The 14,339-nt window shown below is 54.8% G+C and overlaps 1 long non-coding RNA gene across 1 annotated transcript; it reads right to left on the minus strand.

The window, feature by feature from the left end:
* Window positions 1–2,973: 2,973 nt before the first annotated feature.
* On the minus strand, window positions 2,974–5,561 carry LOC112982453 (uncharacterized). The gene is made up of 3 exons (XR_010392190.1): window positions 4,993–5,561; window positions 4,643–4,844; window positions 2,974–3,984 (listed from the first exon to the last, which is right to left on the minus strand). It is a non-coding gene; the product is annotated as an uncharacterized LOC112982453 (long non-coding RNA).
* Between the last annotated feature and the right edge of the window lie 8,778 nt (window positions 5,562–14,339).

The raw sequence follows: 14,339 nt of genomic DNA on the forward strand, positions 1-14,339 counted from the left end.
CAGTGATTTACTACCAGGGCCATGAAAAAGGAGAAAAAAAGTGGGAATGGGGGAGGGGGGAGGGAAGGTCATTCCAGTTTCTTCCTGCTTATGCCCCCGGCAGCTTTCGGATACAGGATATCGCTGAATGGCAACCTCCATGCGGGATTTATTTTTAAGCCACTGATAGCTTTCTAAGTGACCTCGCTGAACATGAGCAACATCAGCCAAGAAGCTGTTTTTTTCCGGCCCTTCGACGTCAGATTGCTTCCTTTGACACCTCTGAGAGCCAAAAAATGGGAAGCATTCGCTTCCCAAGGTGACTGTATTTTTTTCCCCCCGTGATACAAGTGCTGGGTTGTCTCAGGCCCAGGGGCTGGGGCTGCATGGATGGCCCTGCCGGGGGGACACGGCCCCGGGGTGAAAGCTGGAGGTCACCGCTTTGGGGCAAAGGGGCCCAAATTAACAGCTCCCTGGGAAAAAAATTGCCCTGGCTGCAACCAGGGTTAGGGCAAACTCACTGCAGTCTAAAGGACTCTGTCATGTGCTTGTAACTTTTTTTTCTCTTTTCAGGACAACTGGGGTTTTCTGAGCTACCCCAGCTCACATCTCCACGACCCGTTCACTGTGATCTCAGCTTAAATGCAAGTTTTTGGACGGAATGCAAATAACTGAATGTCACTACAGCACAAGCGGCTCTGAGACCCCAGGAGAATCCTGACGTTATCCCGGTGCTCGGAGACCAGGGATATTTGTCCAGCTGGGCTTGTGCAGGGCTTGGGGATTAGCAGGAGAAAACGGAAAGTGAGGACACCTTCACACCTGCTTTTTGAAAGCGTAGGTAGTTTTAAGCACCCTCACATGAAAATAACAGCCAAAGCCCCTGGGCCCTGTCTCGGACTCTGCGATGGACCTGTGGAGCTGCTTGCCTGGTCAGTGCCTCAGTTTCCCCTCTTGTAAAACACGGGTTAGTACCGGCTAAATGACGGCAGAGCCCTTGGCACCTGAACCAGCCCCTGCAGCTGGGGATCCCCTCGCGGTCCTGCCGCTGGGGTTTGGTGCTGGCCCTTCTGCACCGTCCCCGCAGGCCCGGGCTGCTGCGCTGCGTCCAGCGCTTCAAAGAAACCGGGCGCAAAACCCCGACCGAGAGGAATCCTTCCAAGCCGCTTGGTCCTGCGTCACTCGGCGAGCTGAGGGCGCTGGGCTCCGGGATGGGTTTCTGGGCTCCAAAATGTCAGAAGGAAGCGATGGGCTCAGAGGAAATTCTTGCGACGGTCTAGGAGGAAATGGGAGATGTGAAAATACACGATGTATTTTCCTCCCACAAGCTGTGCGCTCTGTTTTTATTATCATAAACCTGCACCCAGAGGATGTCGGGTTGTTTATTTATTTGTTTAAATGAGATTTCGCTCCTGGTTCAAACGTTCTCCTGCTGGCAGCTGCCCCACTTTGGCCCCCGTTCCCATCTCCCTTCACTGAAGAGGGGCTGGTTCTTCCCTGGATGCCCCTGCCCGTGTCCCGCCATGGGAAGGCTCTCCTGGCTGCGGTGGTTGCCACCTCCAGCTGCCCAGCCATGGGGAGGACCTCACGGTGGTGGGGTGTCACCCCCAGCTCCCCAGCCATGGGGAGGATCTCACGGTGGTGGGGTGTCACCCCCAGCTCCCCAGCCATGGGGAGGATCTCGTGGTGGTGGGGTGTCACCCCCAGCTCCCCAGCCATGGGGAGGATCTCGTGGTGGTGGGGTGTCACCCCCAGCTCCCCAGCCATGGGGAGGATCTCACGGTGGTGGGGTGTCACCCCCAGCTCCCCAGCCATGGGGAGGATCTCACGGTGGTGGGGTGTCACCCCCAGCTCCCCAGCCATGGGGAGGATCTCGTGGTGGTGGGGTGTCACCCCCAGCTCCCCAGCCATGGGGAGGATCTCACGGTGGTGGGGTGTCACCCCCAGCTCCCCAGCCATGGGGAGGATCTCACGGTGGTGGGGTGTCACCCCCAGCTCCCCAGCCATGGGGAGGATCTCGTGGTGGTGGGGTGTCACCCCCAGCTCCCCAGCCATGGGGAGGATCTCACGGTGGTGGGGTGCCACCTCCAGCTGCCCAGCCATGGGGAGGACCTCACGGTGGTGGGGTGTCACCCCCCAGCTCCCCAGCCATGGGGAGGATCTCACGGTGGTGGGGTGTCACCCCCAGCTCCCCAGCCATGGGGAGGATCTCACGGTGGTGGGGTGTCACCCCCAGCTCCCCAGCCATGGGGAGGATCTCACGGTGGTGGGGTGCCATCCCCCAGCTCCCCAGCCATGGGGAGGATCTCACGGTGGTGGGGTGCCATCCCCCAGCTCCCCAGCCATGGGGAGGATCTCACGGTGGTGGGGTGCCATCCCCCAGCTCCCCAGCCATGGGGAGGATCTCACGGTGGTGGGGTGCCATCCCCCAGCTCCCCAGCCATGGGGAGGATCTCACGGTGGTGGGGTGTCACCCCCAGCTCCCCAGCCATGGGGAGGATCTCACGGTGGTGGGGTGTCACCCCCAGCTCCCCAGCCATGGGGAGGATCTCGTGGTGGTGGGGTGTCACCCCCAGCTCCCCAGCCATGGGGAGGATCTCGTGGTGGTGGGGTGTCACCCCCAGCTCCCCAGCCATGGGGAGGATCTCGTGGTGGTGGGGTGTCACCCCCAGCTCCCCAGCCATGGGGAGGATCTCGTGGTGGTGGGGTGCCATCCCCCAGCTCCCCAGCCATGGGGAGGATCTCGTGGTGGTGGGGTGTCACCCCCAGCTCCCCAGCCATGGGGAGGATCTCGTGGTGGTGGGGTGCCATCCCCCAGCTCCCCAGCCATGGGGAGGACCTCACGGTGGTGAGGTTGCCACCCCAAGCTCTCCAGCTTGTTCAGCATCGCTGGCCTTCAGCCCCGCTCTGAGGATGGAGGATGCCCTGCCCCAGTGTTGCACAAGCACATGCACAAACCAAGACAACCCAGGTCAAACAGCAGCGTGCATCACATTTAAATCGCATCTTGAATTCACCACCACCGACACGGAGAGGGCTTCATTCATCACGCTGCAGTTTCAGCCAGCCCAGGACGTTTGCCCAGGGCCCCCCTTGCTGCAGCAGCAGCTCCCCGCCAGCGCTGCTTCGGCGCTGGGAGAGCTCAGGGCGATGTGAGCGGAGGCACAAACCGGCCGACCTCTCGGGGCAGCGGCAGCCCTTGAGACGCCTGGGAGCCGCGAGGCGGGGGGCAGATAGCCTTTGCCCGGCACGCCGCAGCCCCGCCGGCTCTCGCCCCGCTCCCCGTTCACAGAGGCCTCAGGAAGCTCCCGCGCGCTTTGGCGTGGCGGGGAAAGCCGTGGGAGATGCACCTGGGAGGAGAAGCACTTTGCTCGAGGAAGAAAACAGGATCTAACATATAAACAACATCCTCAATGGCTCAGCAAGTGAGTCGCTCTTTCCAGCGCCTGTTTTTGAACCATTGTTGCAAACCGCCCCCCGGCCAGGAAGCGTAATTAAAACAAGATAGTAGGAGCTGGCCGAGCCGCGGATGGGCAGCAGCAGCGACAGGGATCCGCAGCAGCGGAGGGTACGAGTGCTTCCAGCTCTGTGCCAGCATACATCTAATCTCAAAGTGGCTGAAATAGATGGATGAGGCCGCGATCCCACCCCTCCCAGTCTCAATTGGAATTATTTTGTTCTTCATTTGGAAAAAAAAATGCTAATTTGTTTTTTGCTCCCTTTTCCTTACTTTCTTCCTATAAAGCAAGGGTAACCGAGTGCATCATTGCTGGCAGCAAGTCCAAACCACGGTGGTATCTGAAGGGACCCAACCGCACAGGCTCAGCGGGCCGGTGAGCGCACGGATGCCGTGAGCGTGCTGCGGCTCGTGCTGTCCCCAGCGCTGCAGGTCCCCGGCCGCTTCGAGGGCCTCCCGGAGCCGCAGACCAAGGCAGCCACCCCAGCATATTCTTCGTGTCCGCCTGTCATGACACAGTTTGTTCCCAGATTTATTTTCCGGTTTGTCTGTAGGAGAATAAAGTGTTTTCTTAACCTCGCGAACTTTCGCATGCGTTCGGGCAGACTCCCACCGATCTGGAGAGGGGCCCGAGCCGTCCTGCTCGCCCGTGGCAGGGAGCAGATTCACGTCCCTGGCCCCAGGATCCCGTGGCTATTGGTAGATGCTATCCTGCTTTTTTGCTGTGTTTTTTCTGTGGGGCTTCGACAGGCCCTACTGGCCCCACGAGCTCCGTCCTTCGCTGCCACATGGCAGCCCTGGCCTGGCCTGATGTCCCCATCAGGGTCCCTCCCCCTCGTCCTTGCGGGACCAGGGCCACGGCTGCAGCTCCTGTGTATTAACTGATCTGATCTCCTGCCTCATCGGGGCTTGCCATCGGGGCTGCTTCCTTCCAAGCGACTCCAAACAAGAGGCTCATGTGGCTGAGCTACATCCCGCCCTGCCCATCGCCCTCCTTCTCGCATCCGAAGAGCCCTTTGCTTCCTGCCGAAATCCTGCCTTAGCATCAGCCAGCAACGCTGGCCCGACTTGCTTCCAAATCCTCCTCTTTCCCTTCATTTTCTCCCCTTCCTCCGAGACATCTCCATCTCAACCGCTTCTCCGCCATCTGCACGGACTCGTTGCCCTCCCAAGGGCCCTTTTGAGCCCGCGGGTGCTGGCACTGACCAGCTCCGGAGCTCGGGAGCTGCTCCTCCACCTCTGCTGCCCAGACGAGGTGCTTCTCCCGGCACCAGCCCCGGCCAGCGCCGGGCACCGTGGCCGAGCTCTCGGGGAGGCACGGCCGCAGCAGCGTGCTCTTCCTCTGCGCTGCGCTCTTCCTCCACGTCGGCCGCGTGCCGCCGCGTTCCCGGGAGGAAGCGCGAGGTTTCTTGGGGCAGAAGAGGCAAGCGAAGCGTTAACGTGACCGCGGCGAGCGGAGGTCGCCGGAGCATCCGGCCGCAAACTTCCTGCTCAGCCTCCAGCCAGAAAACAACAACGCGGGGGGACGCGGTGGATGTGTTTTTCCCTTTGCTTACCTTGGACCCACTTTCCCGCCGGCGCTCGCGGCCGCCCGCGTTCCTGCCCGGCAAGCGGGCATCAGCCCCCTCCAGCACCCCTCTGCGCGGCTGCAGCAGCGCCCGGCTTTGATGTGCTCATTGCGTGACCGGTTATGTTTTTACGCCAGGGGATCCTGCGCTGGGCTGGAGGGGGAGGGAACGAAACCCAGCTCGGGAGGTTGCAGGCTCCGGGAAACGCTCTCCGCGCGACGCGGTAGATGTTGCTCTTCCCTTCGCGAAGGACGACGCGGCGCTTGCAGCAGGTGGGAGCCGGCCAGCCTGACCCGGGCACGCTGCGAAGTCACCTGGCAAGCAAGGGAAAACGATGGGAAATTTGTCTAATCTCAGTTTTATATCTGTCCCTTCAACCTCCAGGCACCAGCCACGGCAGAGAGGACTGTGGGTAGCTGCTTGGTGAAACCACAGGGGAATGCATACTACGGAGGGGGACCAAAATCCTCGGTTCTCTGCCTAGTCCGGGCCGCTGACTCCCTAGGCAGTCTTGGAAAGTCAGCAAAAGTGTCTCTATCTGCTGCTTTTTCCAGCCCTTGATTTTTTTTTTTTTTTTTCCAAGTGAGGTTTTTACAGTAGCTGGGGTTCCTGCAAAAAAAAAAAAAAAAAAAAAAAAACCTTTAAAGGTAGAGAATGTGGAGACGCTATGCCAAAAATGAGGTTGTAGTAAGCAATGACTCAGAAGAATGAGCTGCTTTTCGAAGCTGAAGCGCAGTGCAACTTCTCTTGTTTGCACACACGCCCCAGCCCGGGGCAACGGCAGGGCACAAGCAGCACGTGCAGTTACTGCATGCAGTCCCGTGTCGGTGCCCAGCTCCTTCGAAAATGTTTGGTAGAAAGAACAGGCCCCTACAGAGGTCCACCACAAACTTTTGCTACCTAGCAGACACAACCGGGATGCGTTCCAGGTCTGAAGCAAGATGCTCAGCCTGGCAAGGGCCGTTAGCAGTCACGACGCGCACAGACAGCTCTGTTTCGAGGTCTCGAGATCACGCCAAGCATCGCAGGTCACCGCTGCAGGCCGTCGAGCGCGGGGTTCTGCAGAGCAGCCGGCTCGCCAGCTCTCGTGCGCGGGCAGCGCGCGTTTCAGCGGCACGTCTTTGCAGGGGTCCCAAAGCTGGGAGCTTGGCCTTGCTGCCGGCCAGCCACTGAGAGGGTTGAAAACATCTGTGCTTTTGAAACCACTCTTTGAAAATTCAAGCAGGAACAGCTCAGCCGCCAGCTTCCAAGGCTCTGCCCACCCCAGTGGGTGAAAGGTCTCGGGTGGGCTCTGACCGGCCACCTGGGCCACATCGCCGTGCCGCGGGGGGACGGAGGAACCGGATCCACGTCCATTAGCAGTGTTCTCCTGGCCCCTTGCTTTGTGATGGCTGCTTGCCCTTCTTTATGTGCCTTTGCATAAGGTGTAAAGTCCAAAGGTCCCAGGGCCCATAGACCCTTAAAGAGGAGGAACGCAACTTTCAAGCTTCCTAACAGCTACCGACACACTAATGATGGTTAAGTCCAATATACTGGACTGCATTTTAATTCCTTCTTTTTCCCTTTTTTAGGGATAGTGCTGAAAGACCTGTTCTGTAGCCACCATTGCCTGGCTACCTGCGTTCAGTATTTATGTTGCTTTGAAGCGTTTGATGTAACGAGAATGGACCTTGCTGGACGTGGCTTGGAGCCGCAGGACAGAAATGCGCAGCCTCGCTGTGCCGAGCGCCTTCATAGTAACGCGTGGCTCCAGGGGAACGCGATCGATGCCGTGATTAGCCATGCTAAATTGAAATCTTATGATCTTCAGGGTGGTTACATAAAATGCCAATTAGTATGTGGTCTGCATTGTTTCATATAAATGTTTTTCATTATATTTTGCTGTCAGCAAATGCTGGTGTGAAACCAGTTTTCATCCCTCATATGGCCACCATGAGGAGGTTGGGAGCCGCACGAGCGTGTCTGAAGTCTTCCTTTAGACACGATATCTTGTCCACCCAGTGCTGGTCCAGCATCTCCTCTTGGGGCAGTGGGATGGATGCTTCCTCGCTGGGGAGGAAGGGCACGGAGGGGCCGGGGGTCACGACGGGTCTGCCGCAGGACACCCCGGCCCTTGCCCAGCCCCGAGCCCCCACGAGCGCACAGCTCGCCGGCTACGATCTGCTGCGGTTGCCGCTTGCCGCTTCTCCAAATCCTATTTTTGATATTGCTGCTTGGTCAATGAAGTGCTGAGTCACGCGATCCAGGCAATAGTGTGCAAAATAGCCGCAAGGGACTCCTGTTTGTTAAGATGTCTGGGATGCTTCCTATTAAATAATAACAAAATGCTGTAATAATAACTTGGCAGCTCGCTGCCTCCGTCAGTCGGATTCTCAGTGCTCGTCGGCTTTCCTAAAATTCCTTTAAGGATCTCGGCAAGTTACACGGGAGGAAGGAAGGCCGCCCCGCTCTTGACATTTGCCTGAATACATTCTTGTAATGAGCGACTTTCTTCAAGAGATGCAAAGGATGAGAAGTGCATCTTTGCATCACATTAATTGTCCGTAGTGGGGGTTTTTACATACCGTATTTCCTGCTAAACCAGGGGTGGGTTACGAATTCAACAGGGCTGTGATCTTGCCAGGTTTCCCAAGATCCGCAGATACAGGTCACTGGTGGCGTGGGGTCACCTATTGGGGAAGTATTACAAAACCATCTATGTTCTTTTCTTTAAAAAAAAAAAAGACAAAACCCTGGAGATCCACCAACACCCGCTTTTCATCTACTTTAATTTCCTGTTTTATTGTGTCATTTAAAAGTCTTTGGTAATGAAACATTTTAATTCACACCTAATGTCAGAGTCTTAAACAAACTGGTATGGATGCTTTCATTATTTATTGAAGAAATGTGTCTCCTGACTGCTGGATTTATCCGAGCAGTTTTCCTGGCCTGGGTGGCACCAGCTAACCCTGGCCAACGCATGCTGGGACATGCCCTTCACAAAGCGTCAGTGCTGGGAAATCTTCCCAAAGAAATACATTTTTTCCCCTGAATTCAGGACAATGGAAGTTAAACCAGATGAAACATCAAATATATTGTGCTGACTCCAATATGTGGGTTTTTTTGAGGAAAAATGCCATGCAGAGGGTTTTTTAAAATGTTTTGCATGAATTTTTATTCTCCTTTGTAAGTCTTCCGAATGAGCAGACCCTGGGTTGCAGGGAGCTGCAATCTCATGGCATTTCAGAGGATCTTTTTTGCTATATATTCTGTTCTACTGCTTTTCTCCTTAAAAAGTCAGGTAATTTAATGATGTCCTTGAAGTCACTTCTGTTTTAACTGATGGCCACAATAAGGTCTTGTTTCACCCTGTTTTGTCAGAGAACAACTGAGAAAAGTTGTGGACAGCGCTCATCATCCTGAGCGACGGGGCAATGAAGTGCCAGCAAGTCGCACGGATAAATGTAAAGGGCTGAAAAATGACAGATTTAGGGTTAAGAAGCAGCTTCATCAACTGGAAACCAGAGAGGAGGAAATGGAGCATTAGATTTTTATGACATAGTTATGACAGTGCAACATGATGCTCTGATGAACGTGATGCTCTGATGAACAGAGCAAAGGCAGCTCTCGGTGTGTCCACCCAACTGCCGAGAGAGATAAGGGGGTATTCCTGTCCCTGGGCAAAGTCGAGATAAAGACATATCTGGAAAAGTGGGCAGTTCTGGTGACTGTTCAGGAAAATTAATTGGAAGGAGAATGGACTCAGAGAAGGTCTGTTGCTTGACCTAAACACTCCTCTAGTAACAGGAAACTAGAAGCTGTTGGTTTTGCTCAGCCCAGGAAAATGAGGGCTGAGAGGGAAGGGAAGTGCTGCAGGAGGAAACCCCAAATAACGTGAGCGGTTAGAAAAGACGGGAGAGCACGGGAGCGACAGCAGGTGCCGGGGGAAGGTCTGGAGCACCCTTCGGATGCTGCCGGAGGAGGCGAACCAACCCAGCTCGCAGGTGGGGTTTAATCCCGTTTGCAAAGGATGCTCTGCAAGGGCAAGGAGCGCCCGCGTGCCGTGCCCCATACGCGCTTGGCCTCACAGCCAGCGAGGAAACGTTTCTAAAAAATACAGAAATTCACCCTGTCCTCAGCTAGCAGTGAAGCCTGGGCTGCAATACAGTGAAGGGGAACTTACCATTGATTTAATATGATTAGGATTTTTTTCCCCAGGAGTTTGTGTCTGTTTATATTATCAGGAGGATCGGCACGGAGTCCTGAGTCAGGCAAACAGCTAGCTTAAATCCATCCCTATTGAGAGCAGCAGTCTTTGGGTGGACTTCAGAGGGACCCATGCATGTGCTTAACATTAAGGCTGTGCTTACAGGCTGTCCTGAATAATATGCTATAGCGCATTTCGAGAACTCATTTTTACTTTTTATTACAATAATAACTTCTACAGTGACATGAATTCCAATATGAAGCACTGAGAAATAACATACCCTTCCAAATGGTTTTCCCCTTTACACTGTTATTCGACTGCATATTAAGAGTGCAGCATATTAGAAGACAAAGCACTTTCCAGAAGGCACATTTTCCTCAACCCCACTGCAGCACAGCAGGTACTTCATAGTCAAAGATTAATTACATTACAGAGTCTGCTTCTGCAAATTGTAGTCAAATGGTTCATTAAAAGAGAAGGATAGCAGGGATGATTGCGAGGATATTGCTTCTGAAGGGCCCAATTCTTCAAGGTGCTGAGCTCCTGGGGCTGAGATTACCCTCTCTTTTCCCCTTTCCTTTCCAAATTTCATGCTGTTTTTGCAGAAAATGATGTGTTTGACAAATAGTCCTGCTGCGATGCTGACAGTATATTGCATTACTGCAGTAGCACAGCTACCACGGCACGGAGCCTGGGATTGCAATGAACGGCCAGTTCCAGGGGGTACCGAGGTGCCTTATGATTCCCTGTGCGTTTAGCGGTAATTACAGCCTCAGCCCTAACGAGCAGCGTCAGACACAAGGCAAATCGCACCCCAAGGCTGCTCTGGGGCTCGGAGCTGCGTCCCCGTGGTCCGGGACCGCTGCCACGGGATGGACCACGCGCGGGAGCCCTGCCCCGGAGCAAGCGATGCCGCAGCCGTTGAGTCGTGCCCAATTTTAGACCAGATTAGCCGTAGGCAGCATGAAAACGGTGGATTTCGTGGAGAATAAGGCTGGGAAGCTAAGGGGGAAAGTCCAGCGCTTACGCTGCAGTTGGTGTTTGGGCTCAGCGTTAGCAGAGCTCCAAGAGCCCCCGACACGTCGCCTCTGGGAGAAGCGGGGATGAGCAGCCGGCTTAGCCTCGCCGCCCGCCGGCTCCTGGTCTTCGGGGGACAGGAGCCATGACAACGCTGCCACTGAAAATTTGGCTGCAAAAGGCAAAACAGAGCTCGGACGCAGCTAGTTTTATCCGTGGTTTAAAAAAAAAAAGCAACACAGAACCCCCCAAAAAAACCCAGCAAAAAAACAATGGGAGAAATGAGCAATATTTGCCAAATAAAATCACTCACTCGTTCCTTGCGTTAGTCAGGAGAGGAACAAACTCTCAGGAGACGGCGCAGCAACCCGAATGCCGCAGCGCAGCGAGACAGCGGGCAGTCAGGACGGGCGGCAGCTCGCCGGAGCCCCCGGCACCCTTCGGCCTCGGAGGAGCACCGGTGCCTGCGGCACGGCCGGCGGCGCGACCCGTGGGCGGTCGCCCGTGCGAGGTCAGGGCCTGTCGCCGAAAAAGGGGCCGCGGCCGGCTGGGCCGCTCCGAAAGCCGCCGCGGCGCAGGCAGCGGAGCGGCTCACGGTCCCCGGGGAAGCCGGCGGGCAGCGCAGCGCCGAGGTAAATTCCACGCCGTGACCTTTGAGTCTTCCTTCGATTTGTTGTCCCGCGGAAGTTTTCCCTCCCTCCTTTCCTCGCCCGAATTTGGTATCAGTCGGACAAAAAAGTCAGGCACCCAGTAAGCGCCGGGGAAAACGCGCCAGGCTGAGGCCGAAGAGCCGGGGCAGCACCCGAGCTGCGCAGCCGCCACCGCAGCGCCCGGGACACGGCGGGACGCTGAGCCGGCAGCGGCACCCGGCCGTGTGCGCTGGGTAATGCTGAAAAGACACCGAGGAAAATCAGAACGGGAGGAAAATCCTCGGGAAAGCTGGCCCCAGGTTCGTAAAGACGGTAACAGATGCCCCCGAAGAGGAAATTACAACATGTGGCAGCCGTGTTTTTGGGTTAAGCAACTTTTTGTCGAAGTTCAAAGCATCTGGGGAAAGTAACCAGTAACAGGGTGAGACAGATTTATGGAGGCCACACATGGCAATATTTTTGTATAAAATTAGTAAAAAACCATTATGTCCCTAGATGAAGCAATTGATTCATACAAGTTTGCATTCTTTGAAGAGCAATCATATTTTGACTTGGTAAACTGGAAGAATTGAGTAATTTCTTGGATTAACTGATCACAAGAGTTGTAATCCATAATAAATATGCACACAGGGCGGCCAGGCGTTTTCTCGGAGGACTAGGGTAATGAGTCGGTTTGACATTAGCAGAATGCATCCCAGACTGCCGCCACATTACCTGGATCTAAGGGGTGGATTTAGAAAGACCAGGCAATTAATCAAAGCCTTCAACATATTTTTTTAATATGTGGCAATTTATTGTTTATGCAAGTTGCTGGACAGATGCATTTGGAAGAAAAGGGCAGCACAAATCGACAGTACACGGCATGGGCACTGCCTGCAATTACCAACTAGCCCCGGTGTTGAGCTAGGTGCCACGACAGCATTTCCACATCCCAGAGCCCTTGGCCGGGTCTCCACGGCGGTCCCGGGCGTCACGTGAAGATGTCTGCACATCCAGGCTGGTGCCACCAAGTAACCATCGCCTTGGCCTCCAGCTTTGCCTCGGACACTGATAAATCACAACCGACTTTGGGTATGAGGATGGAAAGATAAAGGTTTGAATACTTACTTCTAGTCCTTTATATCCACGACTATCCATCCTCCGATGAACTACATATATAAATATATGTACGTGCATATACATTTTAAGTGAGGTTATGCTGCCCCTGGACATCTGGCCTTCCAGCCAGGCCAAGACCAGTCTGCAATGGTCCATGCGGAAGGTTTGGCTTCATCCTCTGTTTTCGCAGCACCTCGCTCTCGTGGTCTGGGGTCCCGGCGCGGGCCGGCCTCGCCGCCGGGGGAGACCCCGGGGGCCCCTTGCCCAACGTGGGCCCTACCGCGGCCCCCCCTCCCGCGGGAGAGCGCCCGGGGCGCGCGGGTGTCCCCGGCCCGGCGGCCGGCGAGCGGGGCCGGAGGAAGCCGCAGTCACGCGAGCCGCTTGCGGCCGCGGGGGCCGGTGCCAACATCTCTCACTCTCGCTGTGCCGGCGCTGCTCCGAGAGCAACCCGATCTGCCTTTAATCTACCCCGACCGCAGGACGAATGGTTTGAATAAAACCCTGCCTGACTGAGTCACTCCGGCTCTGGCTTTTATATGACATACGGAGGAGCGATGGTTTACTTTGCCTGAGTAACAAAATTAATATAAGAGAAACATTTTTGTTATGTGGTAACCAGGAGAAAAAAAAAAAAAGAAGAAGAGACGTAGAGAAACTTGGGCGGGATGTTTGCACTCAATAAAAGGAAAATCAAGAAAAAGAAAGTAGTCGCTTTTCTTGGAGCCGCGGGGTAGAAGTAACACAGATAAACAGCCCTCGCAGACGGGCCGAGTGGCTCAGTTCAGACGCGGGGGACGCGAACGCAGCGGGACGGCGCGGGGCCGGGGGCTTCGTCACCCCGCGGCCCCCTCAGAGCTGGGTGCTGCGGCCCTGCCGGGCGGCGATGCCATTTTAATTGCATTGAAATGAGCTGTGAAAGACTCTGCCCCGAGCCCTGGTATTTGCCGACAGCTACCTGCCCGCCAGGATCTGGTGCCACCAAAAAGGCCCGGAGCTGGTGCAACGAACGGTGCCGGGGAAGGCAGGGCGCTTCCGTCCCGTCACCCGGAGCCTCCTGGGAATAACAGGAAGGCTTCGGAAGGGAGAGGTTTAAACCCTGGCAGCACGCGTTTCGCTGGTCGCAGACTGATAGAGCCTATAGGAAAAGATGCGCTTTGCTTTTTTCGTTCTTTTCTTTTTAATTAGAAAATCTGATGATTTTCAGTAGGCTTTAGGACATGTAAGCTAATATCCTGGCCTCAATGAAAACAGCAAGAATTTCCAATGACTTTTTGAGGTGCAGACTACATCTCAGGTCAAATAATACTTTCTCAAAAAGAAAAAAAAAGGTTTGCCATGCCGGACCGGAGCCTTACGGCATCCCGAAAGCCAGCGCTCGGCTCCTGCCGGGAGCCAGTGCCTCGTACAGAGGCGAGCGGGGCACGATGCTGGAGACCTCGTCACCCTTCGCGTACCACATGGGATGACACCACGCCATTATTTCTACCACATTATTTTTAGGGTCATTTCTGCATTGTGTTTCATCAAAATACCTGCGCGTCGCGGTCCGGACGCATCGCTGAGGCTCTGCCGCAGCCCAGCAGATCCTCTTTGAAGTGGGAACCCGGAGGCTTTTGCGGGAAGCAGGGCAAGGAAAGGAGCGTTCCCCTTTGATGTTTATTACTTATGAGCATTGCTGGCCCCTTTCGGAGTTGATTTCATGCATGGTCCCCTTTAAGAATCAGAAATATGTTTTACCAACATTTCAAATGTTATGAAATGCGGCATTTGATGGGAAAGAAAAAGACAAATGAGAAAAATATGGCACTTTTTCGTTCTCTGAAAGAGGTTGCAGTTAGAAAAACATCCACTGCCTGTGCAAACGTGAAGCCCTTAGCTTTGACTCCCTGCTATTCAGGGGGGTCTCTGCGCCGGGAAGCAGATGCTCTACGTGGCTTTTGGATTTGGAGACCCAGCACTGTCGCCCAAAATGTACAGGGGACACTTACAGATATCACTTTTAAAAAGTTTTGGGGTCATAAACAAAACAAAGTCAGCAAAGACCATGAGATCCCCCTGTACTTCCCTTTATTGTCTTTGGATTATGTTTTTTAAGGTGAGTCAGTGTTTATCAATATAATAACGTAAGAAACAATGCACTATCAGAGCCGTATGTTTTCCCATGTGTTCATTGTCCCTTCACTTGCTGTAAAACCCATGTGACGAGGAATTAAGCGGGGCCACCTGCTTTACTTGCGGAACCTGGGTTTCATTTTTAAACTTTAAACAAAAGGAAAGCAGCTCTGGCAGCCGTCTCAGAAAGGGCTTGCAAGGTCAAAAGGAGCAGAATATAAAATTTGCCCTCGCCGGTGGGAACGGGAGATGGCTGCGGAGCAAAGCGCCGT

Source organism: Dromaius novaehollandiae, chromosome 18 (genome assembly GCF_036370855.1).
Source record: "Dromaius novaehollandiae isolate bDroNov1 chromosome 18, bDroNov1.hap1, whole genome shotgun sequence".
In the NCBI taxonomy this organism is placed as follows: Eukaryota; Metazoa; Chordata; class Aves; order Casuariiformes; family Dromaiidae; genus Dromaius; species Dromaius novaehollandiae.